Source organism: Lepidochelys kempii, chromosome 1 (assembly GCF_965140265.1).
Source record: "Lepidochelys kempii isolate rLepKem1 chromosome 1, rLepKem1.hap2, whole genome shotgun sequence".
Taxonomy (NCBI): domain Eukaryota; kingdom Metazoa; phylum Chordata; order Testudines; family Cheloniidae; genus Lepidochelys; species Lepidochelys kempii.
This window is the reverse complement of record NC_133256.1, coordinates 103,052,647-103,075,677: the sequence shown is the minus strand read 5'-3', so window position 1 is coordinate 103,075,677 and position 23,031 is coordinate 103,052,647.

Sequence of the window (23,031 nt, the reverse complement as noted above, 5' to 3'; positions counted from 1 at the left end):
GAAGCAGCAAGTGAGCTCAGTGTATGCCAATGTTATGTTTTGGTTTGTTTTTTCAGTATTTCAGTATCTTTTATTAGGACTAGCTTTCTATTATAAATGGACATTGTAGCTAACATCGAGCCCTTGATCCTGCTCTTCCTTACATGCTGTACAGCAGGAATCACAGTGTTATTGCACATTTAATCACTAGGCATAATCCTCTGCTCCTAGCACTCCTAGTCCATTATTTAGTGCAAGGAAAATAAAAAAGGTGGGGGGCATGAGAGCAGAGTGTGCACATCTCGGGAGACAAGAGTTTAAGTGGGATCTTCAACATGCAAATAAAGTGCTTATCTGACTGCTCCCCTCTCTGCTCTCCCTCCTGCTACTAGTCAAAAATAACTGTGGCACCCCAACAGCAATTTCATTAATTCAGGATCAGCTTGCCCTATGTATGGGCCCTGTTCTGCTCATCGTTTTTAACCTTGTAGTTATAAGCCACCCATCAGCTAAAATATGCCCACACATCAGCCATCAAATCATTTGAAATAATGAGCACGTTCATAAATGTGGATATTTAAGAGAAAATTGGGCTATTTTTTTTTAAATGGACAGTTGTGAATAGTTTGCCCAGGTGTTTATGTTGCTGAGAACGGGACTTTGTGCTCCCAGCTTCTGTTGTGCTCCTGTCTGTGCAAGTAAAAACTGAACCAGGAAAGAGAACCCAGTTGTTTGTTGTGGTCGTGTAGTGCACTAACAACAGAGAAAGGCCAGCCATTAGGTTTATCCATGTAACTGATAAATTTGCAGCTATCCAAAGAATATGATAGTGGTATTTACAGTGTAGTCAGATACAAAGCAAAGGATTCTTGGACACTGTCTTGTGAGATTTTTTAAAGTGATATTTGTTCAGCAGTTGCTATTCACTTCAATTACCTTACTTATATTTTTAACTATTCTGTATTTCTTACAGCAGGCTATTTCCTTTATGCTATCTGGGAAGCAATGACTACAAACATAAATGCAGGCAATGGAATTTTCTATATTTGCCAGGCTTATTCCATCACAGGAAATGCTCCTTCCATGCTGTCATCAATTCACACCTCACAGGTATATATTTAGATTCCAAATAAAGTTTAGGAGTGAGGAATTAAAGATGTTTCTATTTGATTTGGTTCTATTTCTGTTAATGAGAGTAACTGTCATTAGCTATGACTTTGGTATCATAGTTTGTTTGCTAACTTCAGATTATTATGATGTGTTCTCACTATCAATTAATTGGAGTAAGCTATGATATTCAAACATTCTCATTGGTAGAGAAGACAGATAATTTAGCTAATCAAACTTTGCTCTAGGCGCTATGGTAATATAAATAAATAAATAAACAAACAAACAATAGATGTATTTTAAACTCATGAAACTGATCACCACAGAAGTAGGAAATCTTTTCTTTTTAAAATAAAGGAATTAAATAATCATGTATATTACTAGAATGACAGCATATGAGATTAAATTTTCGATATGTTTCTGCTTTAAAACTGTTAAGTTACGGCTTGTCTACAAAGTGTATGGGGATGTAAATTGCAGCAGATACTAGTGTGCTGCTCTTTAACTGCTCTCAGGTAAACCCTGCAAGCACAAACAAAAAAGTACCTAGCTCATGCTAATGTAGTCTAATAGGAACTAGGTACTTTTTAGTTTACACTCGCAGAGTTTGCACAGGGCAGTTACAGTACAACACACAGTTGAAGTCTGCAAATTTATATCCCGGTAGTCTGAACTGCAGGGCCATCAAGACATGCCCTTAGAATTAGGTTGCTCAAATGCATTTCGTATTAATACAATCACTAAAAATCCAGGAAATCACCAGTTAAGCAAGCAGTCATAGTCAAAGCAACCTCAGCTCATATCCCTTACTACCCAAACATCATAAGAGCCAAACACTCTAAGGGAACATCTACACAGCAGCTAGAAAATTTAATTCCCAACTTGGCTAGACCTACACTCACTAACTCTGCTTGAGCTCTAGTGCTAAAATTAGCAGTGATAAAATTAGCTGCATCTACATAGATGGTGGCATGGACTAGCTGCCCAAATACAATGCCACCTCACCCCAGGATACCTGGGTCAGTGGCTCACCCGAGCTGCCACCTGTACTTCCATGGCCACACTGCTATATTAGGCAAGAACTAGTGCATGTATGTCTACCCAAGCTGAGAATTACACCTACCAGCTGCTGTATAGACGTACCCATGGACTCCTTGGCATCACAGCACAGCTTCTAACATATAACCGATTACATGGCACACATCCAATTCCTCACATTCAGCTTTAGCTCTGGCCTTATACTTTCCCACTTAGTGCTTTACTAGTAAGTGTGTAGCTATACAAAGCAGTCAGTATATTTTGCAATTATGCAGCTGCAGAACCCAACCTGACCACAGAACCAGACTCCAAATTGAACATAGAGTAAGACCAGACAGGTGGACATGAGGAGCAGAAGGGTCATATGGAGGAGCAAGGATGTGGAGAATTACATGGCTGAGATATAGTTTAACTGTGATCAGGGCTTGGCAATGGGACTTACTTGTCCCTATTGCACAGTCCTGGACCCAATGATCAGTTAGGCTAGCAAGTTCCATGCTCCTCTCCATCCCCCCTCACCAATTCCCTAAACTCATTCCTTAGATTCCTTTGTTTTTACTAGTGCTGTATTGCCAGCCCCAAGTGTTAAAAAATAATGAATTAAGCCCCACAAAACATGGAATGTTTAAAATAATTTGGGTTTCTTTTCATTTGTCTTCTGGTTTTGGAGCCTTTAAGAGACTTATTTTAGGCTTTTCTTTTCAACTCTAAAGGACTGAAATGTCCTTGTTAAAAATGAAAACTTGAGGTTCTCACATAAACAAACGACTGTGGGAACTAGGGCTTTAAGAACAACACAGATGTAGCTCACTAAAGCTTATGCTCAAATACATGTGTTAGTCTTTAAGATGCCACAAGTCCTCCTTTTCTTTACCAAATAGTGAGACACTTGTGAAAAAGAATATAAGTTAGCAGCATTGCTATTGGGTTTTTTTATTACTAAAAGCTTCAATAAAAATTACTGTTAATAAACTCAAATTAAAATGTATCTCTGTGCTCTTATTAGGCCCCAAGGCATGTCCAGGGAAAGACTTTTGAACTTCAGTTCAAAGAACCCTCTGGAAACAGACTGTTTTGTAACTGAAACTTTATCAGGATCCCAACATCAGACTTCAGCATCAGTACTGTGGTGTGTTTGGTGCTTGCTGACCCTTTCATATAGTCATCTACTTTTGTTAAACACAATTAACCTTTGCTGACTACACATCTGGCACACCCATCTGCCATCACTGGGTCTCAAAAAACCTGGAATTATTAGTATAGCTTGTTGTGCATCCACTTTCTACTGAAAGCACTAGGTTTACATTGTGAAACCTCAGGGACATTGCAGGATAGACAGCTAGAGATTTAATGAGCTGAAAGCTCATTATATTTGTCTCAGATCAGCTATCCACAAGTGATGAGAATGAGCATTTCATGTACACACTGAAGCAATAATTTTAGGCTGTATCTGAAAAAAAGGGAATATTACAGCAACAAATTAGCAAACCTTTTGCTATTTTATTGAAAGTTAACAAGAACTTCTGTACTGCAGCTTAGTGAAAGGAATATAACACATCAAGATCTATTCAAATGTGTTTTTGCATAATTAGATGGAGGTTTATGAAAATCACGTTTGTGGTTACCATATGATCACTCACTCTATGTATCCTGGATCCAGAATGCATGGGATTAAATGTATGACTTTTTTCTTATTTTCTGAATGTTCTTACAGTATGTTCTCAGTGTTATAAAGAAGCAGGTATCAATGATCAATACACATTTTCAAGTGGTTTTCCATCTTTCCATCATGGTCCTTCTCTCTCTCTCTCTCTCTCTCTCTCTCTCACACACACACACATATCTTCCGCCATTCTCTGAGCCCTCATCACCTGTCTTCCTATCACTTCAGTCACCTGAGGGAGACATATATTCTAGTGTGCTCAGCCCATTGCTCTAAAGATTTTTGTATGCTTCTTTTTTGTGGCTTGCTAATATTATGCTTACTTAAATTGTAAGCTCTTTGGGGTAGTACACTCTCTGGGATTAGATGTTTGTACAGTGTCTACCACACTGGGGGCCTGACCCATGAGTGGGATCCTTGGATGCTACCACTATACAAATAATTATAATATAATTATTATCAAAGGGGACACTGGCAATGAAACATAAATTAGTCATGTTTTTAAAAAAAATCTAAATTCCTATTGGTGTAGGTAAATTTAAATCATGTGGTTCCAAATCCATCCCTAGTAGAGCTCTGAAATCAGGGATGAATTTAACCAATGATGTTCAGTCAAATATTGCTGGAATTCTTTCCTGTATCTTATCTAGTGTGGTACCAATGAGCTGTGATTTGAAGGCTTCACTACCATGTTAGAGAAATTAGTCGGATAAATTGAGGCATCAGGAAGTTGGCAGGTTTGAATGCATTCGTCGTCACAACTTAGAAAACATTATGGATCATACTGAAATAATTCTATAACCATTTTTATACCAATATAATATCACTCATCAGTTTTATATTTCAAACTAGTTTGTGTGAGTTCAAGTTCAAACCAAAATTCAAATTCAAACCAAATCAATATTATTGTCCAGTCAGAATCAACTGTTGTTCAGAACAAATATAATCTAATTGTAAGAGACAGACAGTCAAGTAATATAAAATAATTTAGTACTCTGGCCCATCTGTAGTACAGAAAACTATTGTCTAGCTGGCCAATGGCTGAGATATCATCATATGACGCATCAGAGATACCTCAATAGAGCGTGAACTGTAGCTGTAGTGTAGCACATCTAGAGAAAAAAGGTCCTCTGTCTGAGATTTTTAAATTATGTAGCAGTTTGGGGGAAAAAAGCTCCCTTGCCCGTTTTCTTCTTTTAAGCATCTCAGCCACATTATAGTAAACCAAACATGGAGGAAAAGAGACACGAAATTACAAGTGATAAAGATATAGTATTTTCAAAGACTGCCAGGGGCACCAAGAAGTTAACTGAATAATATTCCAAGTAATGAAATATGGATGGAGTGGCACATCATTTCACCTCCAATCACTCCTTCCCTGAGAGACAGCCTAGGAAAATAGATAGGTCTTTGGGAGTCCCCTGAAAGTAAAAACAACAACCAAACCCCCTCAGCTTCAATAAGACCAAAGGGAGAAACAAATTCCACAGTTGATGGCCACCTACTAGCAATGCCCAAAACTCGGGGATATATTAAGGACTGTCATCTTGAATGTCCTAGTTCTCAGCTATTGAGGTAAGACACTAGGACAGATGCAGAATCAGTTGTGCAGTACTCAAACCATAACATGCTGTTAATGCCCTGAATAATGCTAGCATAATCTTTGCAGCACAAGTATAATATTGTTCCTAGGTGATACTCATCTATGGGCAGAGGACCGCACAAGGCCTATGCGACACTTAAGTCCCATTTAATTCCTCAGTGTAAAGCTTAAGTATTTCATAGTCTGTGGTGGTCCTCTGCACAGGACCGAATTTCAAAACCTGTGAAAAGCATTGCTAAGTAATCAGCTGCTGCAGGATGTGTCTACTAGAAGTGTGAGTAATCTTCAAGAGTAACTCCAGTACAAGGGCATTGTAATAATCCAGTCTTGAAGTAACAAAGCTATAGATACTGAAGAGAAAAGCCGCCTCCTTGACAAGTGCAGATGGGGCAGTGGAGGGAGGGAGTGTGTTCTTGGTCTCCTACCTGGCCTCCAGAAGCAAAAGAGTATCCCAAATGACCTCCAGATTGTGAACCCAAGTAATAAATAGCCGGCAAACCCTCTCAGTCAAGGAGGGTGATTATAAACTTTTCCACTTTTTTTTCTTGAAGTTTTACCTTTGTTTTATCCAGTGTCTGCTGTGCTTTCTTGTAGATTACAAAAGCCCCCAGCTGCCAGCAGCAGCTAGCCTTCAAATTCACTACCACTGTCCCCAAACCACACTAATTAATACTTCACACTAACCCTTAGCCTCAATTCTACAAATCCATTAGTAACTTTTCCTCCTGCCTGTACCCACCAGAACCCAGTCTAGGACAGAAATTGTTACACTAATAAAAATGATACCAACAGGATCTTGTAAGAGGAACAAGGCAAATTGCCACGTTTATTGTAAATACAACAAAATATTCCTATATGCAATTTCTATATAGATCCATTCACACACACAGACATTCACACACAGGTTCGACATAAAGGTTGTTATAGTTACCAGCCTAGATGTTGCTTGTGCCAAGTCACCGGCCAGGTGGCCTGGACACGAGAGTAAAGCCGAGTCGTTGTCAGATGCGCATCCGATGCTCCTAGAGGGTGGTCGTAGAACCAGACTAAAAGAACACAGTCCCTGGACCCAATTTTTATAGGTCTCTGGTTCAATACAAGTCTATGGAAGTTGCTTCATCATGCTGAATTTACAATTGAGATGACCATCAATCAGCTCAGTAAGCAGGTGGTACATCCATGATGGCTCCATGATGGCTAGGTGTTATCTTCTTGTTCTTCCTTGATGCTTTTTGGGTGGATTCCGGTTCGCCTTCCGGGGATCATCTGGTTATCTCCACTTTGCATATTCTTCGGCCCATGGATATCAAGGTTGAAATTCTTAGGATTAGGCTGGCACTATTTACTAACCAATTATTTCCCTGCTTCAGGCTCTCAATTCCATGCACTCATCATTCATTCTTTTACTTAACAACACAATCTATGACTCTTGATTCATTTAACAAGTTTTATCTCACTATCTATTTTTCCCTCTTTGGATACCAAGATTTACATAGGCATGCCAAGGGGCCCCCACAGGGGAAGAGCATCAGGGAGTTGTTTTAAAGAACAGCATTGTTTCCTCAAAGTTCTTATCACTTTCCAGCACAGACTCCTTTGGCCTGTACCAGCCTGAAACAATTAGCACTTTGGCCTTGCATTCGTTACAGAGTGAAATTCAACAGCATGGAACTGATGTTCATATCTTTTTACAATACCTATATACTCTTTTGTCTATCTTTATTTCTACTACTACATAATTATAATTCTATCATACTTATATAACTTTGAGGGCAACCCAACAAAATCCTAGCAGCTTCCTCACCGCTATGACATGGTATTTGTTGGTTTTGTTGAATTCTGTCCTCCTTTGTCTTGCCTATTCACTGCAACTCAACCCTTTTCTTTAGTGACATGCTATTTCTCCACTGGCCTATCTCAGTCTCACAGATGTAGCCAAACAAAACCCCTAGTTCTAAGTCCCTGTAACTTCAGAAGCTTCAAAATTCTGATGAAGATCTAAATTGTCTAGATTGAAACCATTTTTATTTTTAAAGAGTTTAATATCCAAGGATTGCCCCTGTATAGATTTTTCATACATGAGTAGATTTAGAAAAATGGACATGTAGAAAAATTCTCGTTCATATTTTCAAATCCAAGATGTTTTTTTAAATGGAAATATTTGCAAATGCATTTGATTGCTACCAGTTACAGTTAGTCATCTGTTTTCAGAACATAAGTGGGAGTAAATGATGTAGTGCATTTTGTTGTATTACTTATGACATAAGCCTTTTTTGCCTTGGCTTTCATTAAAAGAATGACATGTTAATGTTAATCACTGCCTTTTCCCTTTTATCATCTGGGGGGAGGCGATGGAAACTTTACATCTAGATTAAGATCTTGTCAACACTCAAGGCCCAATCCTGCAAGTAACTGAGCTCCCTCAACTCCCAGTGAAGTCAATTGAAATGGAGAGCATTGAGCACTTTCCCAGGATGTGTTCAGGGGTTTGTGGAATCAGGCCTTGGAAGGTTGTTTTTTTTTGTTTTGTACTGGAGAAAATGTTCTCTATAGAGCAGACAAACCATAAATTCATTCTTGTATCATGTGTTTTCCATAAATGGTGCTTATTTTTCTAGTTATCAGAACTAATTGTATAATTAGGCTTTTTCTCCTATTTGATCCTTCAGTGAAGTAATGTCCATGGCAACAGACACTGGTGTCATGTACACATGATTTAGTTTATCTAAAGTGTTCATCAAGTTGGGCCATTTCCAGCACAAATCCAGGTTTTCTCACCCTCCGCCCCGCCACACACAAACTCACTCTCCTGCTGGTAATAGCCCATCCAAAGTGACCACTCTCTTTAAAATGTGTATGATAATCAAGGTGGGCCATTTCCAGCAAAAATCCAGGTTTTCTCACCCCCTCACCCCCCTCCAAAAACCACACACACAAATTCACTCTCCTGCTGGTAAAAGCTCATCCAAAGCGACCACTCTCCCTACAATGTGCATGATAATCAAGGTGGGCCATTTCCAGCACAAATCCAGGTTTTCTCACCCCCCCCCCCATACACACACAAACTCACTTGATAATCAAGGTGGGCCATTTCCAGCACAAATACAGGTTTTCTCACCCCCCCACTCCCATACAAAAAAAGGGGTGTGTGTGAGAAAACCTGGATTTGTGCTGGAAATGGCCCACCTTGATTATCATGCACATTGTAGGGAGAGTGGTCACTTTGATTGAGCTATTACCAGCAGGAGAGTGAGTTTGTGTGTGTATGGGAGTGGGGGGGTGAGAAAACCTGGATTTGTGCTGGAAATGGCCCACCTTGATTATCAAGTGAGTTTGTGTGTGTATGGGGGTGGGGGGGTGAGAAAACCTGGATTTGTGCTGGAAATGGCCCACCTTGATTATCATACACATTTTAAAGAGAGTGGTCACTTTGGATGGGCTATTACCAGCAGGAGAGTGAGTTTGTGTGTGTGTGGGGGGGGGGGGGGCGGAAGGTGAAAAAACCTGGTTTTGTGCTGGAAATGGCCCAACTTGATGAACACTTTAGATAAGCTATTACCAGCAGGAGAGTGGAGTGGGAGGAGGTATTGTTTCATGGTCTCTGTGCATATAATGTCTTCTGCAGTTTCCACAGTATGCATCCGATGAAGTGAGCTGTAGCTCACGAAAGCTTATGCTCAAATAAATTGGTTAGTCTCTAAGGTGCCACAAGTACTCCTTTTCTTTTTGCGAATAGAGACTAACATGGCTGTTACTCTGAAACATGATTTAGATTTCACTACAGGCTCAAGAAGAAGAGGACACTGGGCTGGGAGGAATCAAAACTACCTATTCAAACATCTTCATCAGCAAAGAGAACTCATAAAAAGTACTGACCAATAAGAGTGTTGCACTCATTTTCAATTTTTCCCTTGTCTTTTTTTGTTTATGCCCTGCACATTTCAGTATTTAAAGTATATTTAAATCAGATTCCCACACATTCCAAAAGGAAATGTGATTACAACAAAAGTTAGGGATCCATAAGAAGTCCAGTGTAACTTTTCCAAATGAGAAGTTTGTACCTACTTTTCCCTCTCTAACTGCAGCTATGAAAATAAGGAATTAGGTCTGGTAATTTGCCTTAAGCTCCATTCACCTCTCCAGAGCAGAACACCATAACACCAATGCCAGAAGGGGTTTGTCTATATATATCACCGATTCATTGAGCATTCTACCAACAGAATCTGTGCTTAAACACTTTGCCTTGTTAAGGGGTTCCACTACTGAACCTAATGGATGATTAAGGCAATAAAGATAATAAAGTAACAGGATGCACCAATACAGCACTGAGTCAATGGACTGCAGACAGTGTCGTGAAAATCTGAGTGCTGCTGATCGGCCCCTTGTTGCCTGTGCAGGATACAGAGAGGAAGAGAGGAAACCTGCATCCACGGTATCTCATGCAACCCCCCAAATGGTGTCACAAAATAGTGCAATAAAGGAGAGAAAAAGAGAAATAGCAGCCCCATCATTCTGATCCAGTTCATATTCACAGTACATGAGGCCAGCTGTCCAGAGGTGCCTTTGTATTTACAAAGGGGGACAGGTGGCCAACATTTTGGTAGATCCAAGCATGGTAGAATGTTAACTAGAGCTGAGTGAATCCTTCAAAAAACAATACAAATATTTGTTTGAATTTTGTAACAAGTTTGCATCAACTTTTCCCTTTCACTGAATTCTAGCAATGAGTTTACTGAGATAAATGTTCTTGGAAACAGGACTTTTATACAAATATTGGTGACTATTAGCATAGAAATGAATCAGATTAATAAATCTGAGTTTTTGCACCAAAGCCTGATTTGAAGAGAGATGTTTAGCCTATCAGAGAACAGGAAGGTATGAGGTAACATACCTCAAAACAAATCAAAACAGCTCAAATATTGTATATTATAAATGTTGTAAAATCAAAACAGTTGAAATGTTGCATATTGAACACTTACAATGCAATAAGATATGCAGGTTCAGAATTGTTTGTAGAAATATTCCACAAATAATTAATTTAGGAAAACCACTCATACTGCTTACATTTCATAATTTAAAAATAAAGAAGAAAGAAAAGAAAAGGAAAATATGAAATAATCACCTAAATCTGTCCCTGATTGAACCTTAGGCTGACCCAGTGCTTGAGGTTTTGTTATGATAGTGTCAAGGTTGCTCCTCCTAGCATCTACTTCATTCCTTCAACATCTTTTCTGGCCGTGTTTTTAAACTAATGTTGCTCATATTTAAAATACTGCACAGGACTGGAAATCAGGAGACCTGGGTTGTATTCTTGGCTCTGCTACTAACCTACTGTATGACCTTGGGCAAGCTGAAAAGGAAGGGTGGTCCAATGTGTGACACTCTATACCTTGGTGGAGCATCCTGTAACCCCCATATTCCTTATTTATATATAATTGTGATATTGCACACAAAGCAGAACATGTGAGGTATCGGGGAAAGGTTATGATCTGCTGAAAGTCACTGTCCTATCGAAATATGTATATCATTAATGCATATGAAATTATGAGAATTGTGTTGTATAGTTGTCACTAAAACATGTTGTGGGTTTTGGAAGTGCCCAGATACTAGCTCTCCAGAGACAATGCCAAGGAAAGTAACCAACTCCTGGGTGGTTAACCATTAACAGCCGTTGTCCAGCATGTGAGCCTAAAATGGGACTTAACTACCTAAATCACAAGCCTTGTAACACTGAACAGAGCAATGCCGAGATACCTTTTAAAATTTGGAGCTTTTATTTCTCATTGCCTCAGTTACCCATCTATAAAATCAGGATACTACTACTCCCTACCTTGAAGGGGTATTGAGAAGATAAATACATTAAAGATCATGGAATGCCGAGATACAACCACAATGGGGGCCACATACATACCATAAATACTGGGTAAGTTATTTAATCTCTCCGTGTCAAATTTTCCCATCTGCAAAATGGAGATAGTAAAGCTCATTGCTAGTGTTCAAAAAAGAACTAGATAAGGTAATGGAGGATAGGTCCATCAATGGCACATCCTCCTCCTACTGTCCCCAGCCTCTACTTGCCAGAAGCTGGGAGTGGATGACAGCGGATAGATCACTCAATGATTGCCTGTTCTCTTCATTCCCTATGAAACATACTGGGCTAGATGGACCATTGGTCTGATTCAGTATGGCCATTCATATAGACTTTAAGGTCAGAAGGGACCATCATGGTCATCTAGTCTGACATCCTGCACATTGCAGGCCACAGAATCTCATCCACCCACTCCTGTAATAGATCCATAACCTCTGGATGAGTTACTGAAGTCCTCAAATCGTGATTTAAAAACTTCAAGTTATAGAGAATCTACCATTTACACTAGTTTAAACCTGAAAGTGATCCATATCCCATGCTGCAGAGGAAGGTGAAACCCCTACAGGGTGTGTGCCAATCTGACCTGTAGGAAAATTCCTTCGCAACCCCAAATATGGTGATCAGTTAGATCCTGAGCATGTGGGCAAGACCCCCCAGCCAGACACCTGGGAAAGAATTATCTGTAGTAACTCAGAGCCCACCCCATCTCTAGCCATTGTTCCATCTCTAGCCATTGGCGATATTTGCTGCTAGCAGTTGCAGATGGGCCACATTCCATGGTAGGCAGTCTCATTATACCATCCCCTCCATAAACTTATCAAGATCAATCTTGAACCCAGTTAAGTTTTTTGTCCCCACTGCTCCCCTTGGAAGGCTATTCCAGAACTTCACTCTTCTGATGCTTAGAAACCTTTGCCTAATATGAAGCCTAATTTGTTGATGGCCAGTTAATATCCATTTGTTCTTGTGTCCACATTGGCGCTTAGCTTAAATTACTTCTCTTCCTCTCTGGTATTTATCCATCTAACGCATTTATAGAGAGCAATCATATCTTCCCTCAGCCTTCTTTTAGTTAGGCTAAACAAGCCAAACTCTTAATTCCTTAAAACATCCTAGTTGCCCTTCTCTTCGCCTTTTCCCATTTGAATGAATTTTTCTTAAACCTGGGAAACCAGAACTGCACACAATATTCCACATGAAGCCTCACCAGTCCCTTGTATAATGTTATTAACACTCTATTGGAAATACATTGCCTGATGCATCCTAAAATGGGATTAGCCTTTTATATAGTCCTTAGGTTCTTATACCTATCTTTGTAAAGTGCTTTGTGATGTACAGATGAAAAGCACTATATAAGAGCATATTATTGCTTATTTTTATATAGTTTTATTAATGTTTTATGTATTTAGCTCAGAGCAGAACCATGAGTAACTTGATGGAGCCATAATTAGAAATATGATAAAATTATTATTTTTGATCAAATAGTAAATTTACTTGTATATTTGGATTTTTCACTTAACTATATTTAAATTCCATGTTAAAACACATGAGGTAGAATACTCTTTCTAGAAGCCATGTTCAGGGTATCCATTTTATATATGGTGTCTGAAGAATAATACCTTAAAGATGTGTAGAAAATTCTGGAATTCCTCTGAAGAATAGGATTCTAACATATACCAGTATCATTGAAAGAATCAACAATAAAAAACAAATAAAATGATCTTGAAGCCAGTGAGCCAAAGGACGCAAGATCAGATTTTAAGGGCCACATTTTCAGAAAATGGTGTTTCATTTTGTACACACAATTCTCTATATGTTGTCAGTTATCCTGCAAAATATAATGTGCATACAAATGATATTTGCATCTGCAAATCAGTTAAGGGAAAACAGTGCTCTTCAGAGAAGACCTGTACAGGTTTACACACAACTTAATTCCACTTAAGCCTTATTCACTTGATACTGCAGGCATACACACATCAGCGTTCTTAACAACTCTGTGAGTCCACTCACATAAAGGCTCCAGGATCAGGACCTTTGTCTTCTCCATGTGCAAAGGGTTGTCCATGCAAACTTGCGGATACATATTTAGAAGCCATTATTAAAAACTAGTAGCTGAAAGGCCATGCTGTCATGAAGTTGTGCAGAAAAAAAAGCCGAAAACGGATGAGAACTTTTAAAAAATGGATGGTAACAGACTGCAAATAAGTAATCCAACGTGGGGAAATTTAGGCATGGCGATGCTGAGGGAGCAACAGCTTCAACAGAAGAAACTGAATGAGTCCCACATTGCAATATCCCATAGCTGAGTTGTTAGGTCACTCACCTGTGAGGTAGCAATGCCTTATTTAAAACCCTTCTCCCACTCTGGTGGAGGGGGGACTTGAACTGGTGGTTTCCCACAATCTAACTATTGGGCAAAAAGTTATGAGGGATGGCCTCCTCCCATCACATCTGGCCATTTAGTGTAAGCTGACCTATAGGGGACCGATCTGGTAATCTGGTAGGCAATGTCTGAACATGCTTATCAGTTTGGGTTCCACAGGTGAGTTAGGCAGTGGAATGCCTATCCTCCCTGGCTCACCAATCTCTCTGGGGATTAGACATCCATATACCTCTCCTTGGGCTAGAATGTGCATGCTTAGAGGCAGAAGGTAGACAGCTAGGGAATTTTCTCTGCAAGAATTTAAGCCCCTTGCAATTTTAGACACCTACAGGGCTCAAGGACGTTAGTGTGGGTTTTGTGAATCCCAGTAGGGCTTAATTCTGGGATTTAGATGAATAAAGTAGCAGTTAGGTGCCTAAATCCATTTGTGAGTCTAGCTCCATCTGTGAAGTTTCCCTTATACAAGCAATGGAATTGTTGTATACAGCTGTAGAGTAAAGGTGATGACTGATTTTGTTACCTGTGATATCACAATGGGCTAGGACTCTTGGCATGGAATATATACATGTTTTAGAATCATAGAATTAGAGAAGATTAGGGTTGGAAAAGACCTCAGGAGGTCATCTAGTCCAACCCCCTGCTCAAAGCAGGACCAACACCACTAAATCATCCCAGCATGGGATTTGTCAAGCTGGACCTTAAAAACCTCTTAGGATGGAAATTCCACCACCTCTCTAGGTAACCCATTCCAGTGCTTCATCACCCTCCTAGTGAAATAGTGTTTCCTAATATCCAACCTAGACCTCCTCCACTGCAACTTGAGACCATTGCTCCTTGTTCTGTCATCTGCCACCACTGAGAACAGCTGAGCTCCATCCTCTTTGGAATCCCCCTTCAGGTAGCTGAAGGCTGCTATCAAATCTCCCCTCACTCTTCTCTTCTGCAGACTAAACAAGCCCAGTTCCCTCAGCCTCTCCTCATAAGTCATGTGCCCCAACCCCCTGATCATTTTCACTGCCGTCCGCGGAACTCTCTCCAATTTGTCCACATCCTTTCTGTAGTGGGTGACCCAAAACTGGACGCAATACTCCAGATGTGGCCTCACTAGTGCCGAATAGAAGGGAATAATCACTTCCCTCTATCTGCTGGCAGTGCTCCTACTAATGCAGCCCAATATGCCATTAGCCTTCTTGGCAATAAGGGCACACTGCTGACTCACATCCAGCTTCTCATCCACTGTAATCCCCAGGTCCTTTTCAGCTGCAGCTGAAATTCTGTGCAGTAGCTGGATGTAATTCATAAAGTCAACGTGTCTGAGAACGTAAAAATTGGATGGTAACATGCTGTGAATCCCAATGAGGATTCAACCTGGTGACATTCTGAACAAAAAGAGCTCTCAGTCATACTTGTGGCTGTTTCCATTGCTTCACACAGACTCAACAGACATTCTGGGCTTCAGAGTGACACACAGACAGAATGACAATCCTGGAATTTTATTATTCGTATTTGGCTAGACAAAGAGAATCTTAAACAACATTTTAGGACTGGACAGGAATATGTGTGCTATGTTTTCTATTTTATTTGGTAGACGGTGTTTACCACCCTGCCTCTGTATTACTGAAATGGCCAGGATGTGAGCTCCAAAAGGTAGCACAGTGCAGCATGTCTGTTATTTTAATTGGCTATGAATTAGCTGCTGACCTGGTAGGATTTTGGTTTTTAGCCCTGAATTCTACCAGAAAAGATACTATTTGGTGAAGTAATTATAAAGATGAGGTTTTGGGGTTTTTTTTTTGGGGGGGGGGGTTGTTTTGTGGGTTTTTTTGTTTTGTTTTTGAGACAGGGTGTAATGCTGATTGCTATATTTAATGTTTTGAATGACTTATATGAGTGGATTCTGGCAGTGGGAGGAGATGGGGGAGGGAGGAGTGTGAAAAATTGCCATCTTTCACAGCTTTAAAATGTTGGCTCTGTTGTCTGGCATAATTAAGTCAACAGGCTGCTGGTCTGCTTCCAGGCACTTTGACAACTGTTCTCTGACTGCCACCAATAAATTAACAGAACTGTGCTTTTCCCAAGGGGCATTATATGCAGAACTAGCATTCTCTGTCCCTTGATCTACGGCTGAAGTGGTAATGGACAGTGGTGCTCAGTGACCAGAAACTGCCAGATCATATGCTGTACAATCACTGGACCATTTATGCTATCATAGTTAGTTGTGATAACACTTATACCCTTTATCATCATGGGTTGGTTATAACCCAACTGTTAACATTCTTTCTGAGGTAATCGACAACAGCTGGGGAGTGAATTTCTTTTTCCATAAAATTACGGGAGGAGGCAATCTCCTTGGCCGTTTCAAAGTTGTGAGTCAAAACGAGAGCTATGATACTAGGGTGTGACACCCAGCAGCGTTTCATGCAGCTCCACAGGGTTTCATAAACAACATTTTTATTTTGGTTTCAATTTGTGTGGCTTTGCATCCCCTGAGTTTTACTTTGAGCTTCAGGTTTAAAGGAACCCCAAATCCCTTCTTTTGCATAGACTCAAAATCAAACAAATGCTAGAGTTTCCCATTGTTTCAGGGGGATACTACACACCAGCTCAGATTTGCTTGAAAATGTAACAGTAACCCCAGGAGGCCATAGAAACTGACCTTGTCATGCAACAGGGAAATAACCTTTTGTAACCATAGTGACTGGGGCCAGGACTAGTACTCTGCTCTGTCCCAGTTTTATTACACAGCATCACCAGTAAATGAATTATTTAGCAAAAATGTAGCAAGTGAAGCCACATTACTGAATTCCTCCCTCTAGAATGGAAACTGGCAGACAACAGAAAGAGACAGTTGCAGAGCTTCCAGATTTTCCTGGAGGCAGGTGGCATTGAAGAGAAATTCAAGAGGGCAGGCTCAGAGACACTGGAAAGCATGAAGAGCACTACAAACTGCTGGACAAAGTAATTAGGAAGTTTCAAGAATGCAGAGATTCATAGAAGAATGTGTTTTTCAGTTAACAAGAAACCAAGAGACCATTGACAATTATGTTACAGACCTACATTTTAAAGCTAAATCATGTGAATTTGAACACTTAGCAGATGGACTAATTGGGGCCCCTTATTATTTTTATACACCTGGGCAACCAGTCAGAGCTAGGTTAATGTGAGAAATAGACTTCACTCTGCAAAAAGCAATGGCTATTGACCAAGATGAGCGTACTTCCCAAATGAAAGTATTAGCAAGTAGTGAAAGAACCGAAGAACATCTAATTAAAGCATTAAGATTCAATACATGGGTAGGTCTATTTCCTTTCAGTACCATGCTTTTCTATGAGTATTTTAAGTATATGTCAGTTAGTAAGTATTGTCCATTGTAATATTTATGTTCCAGTAGCATCCAGACACTCCATTCAGGACTTGGGAGTCCAATATGCTAGTTGCCACACAAACAATCCCTACCTTGAAGAGCTGACAAACTAGAAAGACAAGGAACTGACAGAGGCATGGGGAGCAGAATACAGTGTAAAAGCAAAGTGGACTAGATGATGATAAGCACAGGTCTGGTTATTTCTACCTTCTCCTACTCCCCAAAGAATGATGAGCATGCAGGAGTAAGGAAAACAACCAAAATACTCCATGTACAAATGTATATATTATATACGTTTATATACTCATTACCTGCCTCTTTATTTAAAAAAAAAAATGCATGTCAAATTAAGCCAGTCAACCGTTCAACCCCTTTGTAGTCTTACTAATTTTATGCCTGTCACTCATTATGCACACAGAGAATGTTATGTAGTGGGAGCCAATGTAATCTGTGGATTTACCCTCTCATTGTAGTTAAATTTTGTGCTATACGTGTGGAATTTTTCATTTTAAGTGGAAAAATAATGTAAATGATGCAATATAGAAAACATCCTTTGTCTGATGGCACACACTGAATAAATGCTAAATAATTAATTGTTTTCTGTGTCTTGCTAAATACCGTTAGTGAAGGATAGATTATAATCCTTCATTTCAGATTTCTTAGATTTTGCAAGTTTGCGCCAGAATTGTACAGTAACTTAATTTGAATAGGAAATACACGTAGAAAATATAATAAATATGAAAATAAAGTTAGTTGTGAAGGCTGACTCTACATGTTTTCTTTCACGTGCATTATCAATTTCCTCAAGAATTATCCATCAGAACCTCCCTTTAGCCTCAAAACACTGCTGTAACTCTAATAAATATTGTAATAAAGATAAATAATCTGGAGAAAATGTTACAGTTCCATCTGAAAATCCTTTCTCTGCAAATGTATGCAAGGCTTTATCCTTTCTGCTAAGTACAAGTAAGCCGACATTCCACTCTTCTCTTCATGTCTCCCAAGTGAATTTGACCAAACCCCTCTTTTATTGTGAGCTTTGTTCAAATGTATATTAGTGCTGGCAGGGAGCCACTTTGTCTTCCAAACACACTGTAGAACTGAAGTCAAACATAAATGGGAATGGGGTTTACAGAATAACTAGTTTGGAACCACTCAGGAAGGCCTTATTTGCTTGGAGTCGGTGATATTTAGCTCTGCGTCATCAGAAGATACACTGAGGCCTCCAGATTTCCCTTCCTGCATTCATGTACGCAAATTAGGAGGCAATTCTGATGCAGGAATGCTCAGAATAAGATCAGCAATCTGTGCTAATAACTCCTCATCCTCTACAAATGCCCTTCTGTACTGACTTTGAAGCATTCTTCTTACCCTGTTTCAGGAGGAAGAGGGTCTCTTGGTGCAGCTGGAGGCTTTCTTGTGCTGAGACTGATGCTTACACCCTCAGGAGTGAGCACATCCAGAGAAAACAACTCTGGTCTTGAAGGAGGAATGGGTTAAAACACAGGCACTGTATGCCAGTGCATACAGCTCGAGCCGCTGGAATTGCATGACGAGGTCATTTAAAAAAATAGCCCCAATTTCCCACTATATCTGAGCTGTGCTCAAGCATAGTGGAGACAGGGCCGCTCTTAGGATTTATGGGGACCTACACAGTATTATTAAACTGGTGGCCCACTGACTCCAGTCGAGGAGTTACAGCCACCACCTCCGCCTATGGACCCCCAGAAGAAACTCCTGCCCCCATTGCTGAGGTCCCAGAAGCCAAGTGGTGATTCTTGTCCCTGTGGGAAGAGAGAGGCCAGCTGGAGAAGTTGAGCGAACTTTGCCTGACTCACCCCCGGAACTGGCCATGTCGTAGGGGTCTGCAGGGCCCCGCGCCCCTCCCAGCTCACTGTATTCCACCTCTGCTCAGCCCTTCCAAGATGTTGTAGTCTCTTGTCTGCTTGTCCAAAACCGCTGCCGGCATCACAGTGCAGTGCGGCATCTCGGGGACCTGCAGCAGCTCCTGCCCCGCACGGCTCCCCCCGGATCACTGCCAGCCGGGTGAGACGCACACCCCAGCCAGCTGCACATTCCAGCCCCGTGCGGTCATTTCCCCGCCGGGCCAGCTGCTCTGCAAAGGGGGCTGCACTCAGAGCTGGGGAAGGGGACTCCATTGTTCAATGGGGGGCTCCACTTTGCAGAGGGGGAGGAGGAGAACTCAAAGGATACTATTGAGCCGGCGCTGCCTGTCCTGCCTCCCCTCATGGTGGTGGAGAGAGTCACAAGTGAGTACCCCTTCCCTGCAGAGACCCCAGCCGTACCCCCCTAACGCAAAATGTGCCGTGCCGGCTCATTTGGCTCTCTCCGACCCTAAGGAGACTGCGCAGCACGTGGTCTTACCTGCTTGCTGTCCCAGCAGTGGTGCCCCAAATTTTCAGGTGCCCTACGCAGCCGCATGTGCGGCATATGCCTAAGGACGGCCCTGAGTGGAGAGCAGCAGCCTTAGGGCGCCAGCTGAGGCAACCTGAACCTGAGCTGCCCAACCCTCATAGAAACTAGAACAGCAGGAAGCCTCCTCGAATGTCTGCCACAGATGGAGGGTCAAATATACCGGAATTTGGCTCTAATATACTCCTTCTCTGCCTAACACAGCCCACCATGTTTCAGAGTAGCAGCTGTGTTCGTCTGTATCCGCAAAAAGAACAGGAGTACTTGTGGCACCTCAGAGACTAACAAATTTATGAGAGCATAAGCTTTCGTGAGCTACAGCTCACTTCTATGCATCTGATGAAGTTAGTCAGAAGTCCTTCTGTTCTTTTTACAGCCCAACGTGTTCCTTACCCTTATTCTAGGGATAGTAGGGCAGCTAGTATAAGCCATTCAGCCACAGTATTTTCTGCGAGCCGAGATTTCCCCTAACCAAGAGTAATTCTCCTGTGGGATTTTGCTACCAGTTTAAGTTCTCTTTTTGCTGCTTGTGCATACTTGGTGGCCTGGGGAATATGGTTTTTATGTTGCTATCCCTCATGGATGCAAAGCAAAGCTTGAAGACCTAAACTAAGTGTACCCAAAGCCTGGCTGAGCATAGAGAGAACTTAAAACAGTAACTCTAAGAGGTGTGAACTGTGCCATCCATTTAAACTCTGAAATTTGCTGCTGTGCCAAAGGTGTGCAGCCATGGCATATGTTGGGGCCATCGGGCTCTTCATAATGGGCTATGATTTGGGCACCAGAGTACCTTAATGTCTGAGAGTCAACTGCGGATCCCATACATACAGAGACTATAGATACTTTTTTGGATCATTTATGATGCTTTCAGCCTCTCTCAGCTGCTGGATTTGGGGCAGACTAAGGATCAGGATGATAAGGGCTGTTATTTGGTTTCAGATGAACTAGAGGACTCTTCTGACACCAGGTATTTTTTCCACTATGGAGGAGCACTAATATAGTGACTCCACAGGAAGAACACTACTTTAGCCTAGTTTTCTGTAGAAGGTGCCCAAGACCACTGATTCTGAATTGAAACTTGCCAAGGAATCCACTAGATTCACAACTGAATAGAGAGGTACCTTGTCCAGGAACTCCTATGCAATTGGGTTGCCATAAATTACACCCTATATTGGACTAACTGATGAAGAAGGTGTGGCTGACCACTCAAACAACTGTCCAAATCTCCAAGGTGGTCAAATAAATTTATATCCTTCCTGCCAATGCTGCCAGCAACATCTCCCACTCTCCATACTAGAGTTTGATGGTGGAGGAGTGTTGTATTAATTTAGATGGAATATATGGGCCCAAAGAGTCAAAGATGATTACATAATCCAATCCCTGTCCAGCACTAAACAGTTCATACAAGGTTCAGGGTTTGATATACAAAAATATCAGCCTGCTTAGTACCATGGCAAACGCACCATTAATAATTCTTTTTAACTTATTATTAAAGATACAAAAAAGAGAAAATGGTTAAAGCATTTGAAATGTAAAGTATTAAGTAAGGCTTTCATTTTAATAACATCCTTTGTTCCCTTTCCCTCTAGCAGGAGAGAGATTTTAGAAGGTGCGGGGGGGACCCTGTCTGACAATCTCTTAGATGGTATTAAAGTTGGTAATAACTGTCCTTTTTGGGGGGGAGGGGGGTAAGAGAGGAAGTTAGCTGAGATGAACTGGAGTTTTTGTTATTTCTGTTCTTGTAAAAGTTTGATCCCATTTCCCAAAAGAGAAAACAAAGTGAACACATACAAAAGGGGAGAGAAAAGAACAGCAAAGAGACAAAATGCAGCTTCTGACTCTGGTGCTGACTTTCACTTGCAACCTCACTGCTGGACAAACTATAGGTATAGCACATGGTTTTTAGTTGCCTCTCTGGTCACAGGTTTACAGCAGTGTTGAAAAATATGAAGTCTTGGCCAGCTAAGCCAGACTTTAGACAGAGGGCAAAAGGAGAAGGATAGGAAAAAGAAGAAGTAAAGCAGGGAAGGAAAAGAATACACAAATGTCAGGGACAGAAGAGGAGAGAAAGACAAAGTTTCATATCAGAGGTAGTGTTCAAGATTTAGCTGGAGCTGGTGAGGGTGGTGATGTCATCTGATTCCTTCTTTCTGACTCAGTCTAAATCTCAGCATTAGGACAAAAAAGTCTTGGGGTCCCAGGAGATGATCTGGGTGGCAGCCATCATGGTGAAGTTCACTCCTGTAGGTAATTCCCCTCCCTCCAAAGTGTCTTTCTTTAAGGACCCAAAAAGGGAGTGATGGATGCAATAGTCCATACCCTCATTATATTATCCACCAATTAAGTCTAATTTCCAATGCACCAATTTTTGTTAGTTGATTTCCAGTTTCAATTTTTTTTGTTTACCAAGTATGATCTCAAAACAGTTCTTGAGTTATATCAGTAGGCCTCTTTGTTTGGACTAATTCAGTCAGTCAGTCTGTCTGTCTGTCTCATTTTTGCATCTTTTCCCATCAGCATGTATTGTTATAGCATGTCATGAACTTACACTCACATTTTACAGCTGGGCTTACAATAGAAGGCAATCGCTGAAGAAAATGCAGCCCTTACTGTGCTAAGCTGCAGTGCTGGGATTCATTTAGGTTTCAGAGTAACAGCCGTGTTAGTCTGTATTTGCAAAAAGAAAGGGAGTACTTGTGGCACCTTAGAGACTAACCAATTTATTTAAGCATAAGCTTTTGTGAGCTACAGCTCACGTCATCGGATGCATACTGTGGAAAGTGTAGAAGATCTTTTTATACACACAAAGCATGAAAAAATATCTCCCCCCACCCCACTCTCCTGCTGGTAATAGCTTATCTAAAGTGATCACTCTCCTTACAATGTGTATGATAATCAAGGTGGGCCATTTCCAGCACAAATCCATGGTTTAACAAGAACGTCGGGGGGGGGGGGGGGGGAAGGGGGGTTGGAAAAAACAAGGGGAAATAGGTTACCTTACATAATGACTTAGCCACTCCCAGTCTCTATTCAAGCCTAAGTTAATTGTATCCAATTTGCAAATGAATTCCAATTCAGCAGTCTCTCGCTGGAGTCTGGATTTGAAGTTTTTTTGTTGTAATATCGCAACATTCATGTCTGTAATCGCGTGACCAGAGAGATTGAAGTGTTCTCCGACTGGTTTATGAATGTTATAATTCTTGACATCTGATTTGCGTCCATTTATTCTTTTACGTAGAGACGGTCCAGTTTGGCCAATGTACATGGCAGAGGGGCATTGCTGGCACATAATGGCATATATCACATTGGTGGATGTGCAGGTGAACGAGCCTCTGATAGTGTGGCTGATGTTATTAGGCCCTATGATGGTGTCCCCTGAATAGATATGTGGACACAGTTGGCAACGGGCTTTGTTGCAAGGATAGGTTCCTGGGTTAGTGGTTCTGCTGTGTGGTACGTGGTTGCTGGTGAGTATTTGCTTCAGGTTGGGGGACTGTCTGTAGGCAAGGACTGGCCTGTCTCCCAAGATTTGTGAGAGTGTTGGGTCATCCTTCAGGATAGGTTGTAGATCCTTAATAATTCATTGGAGGGT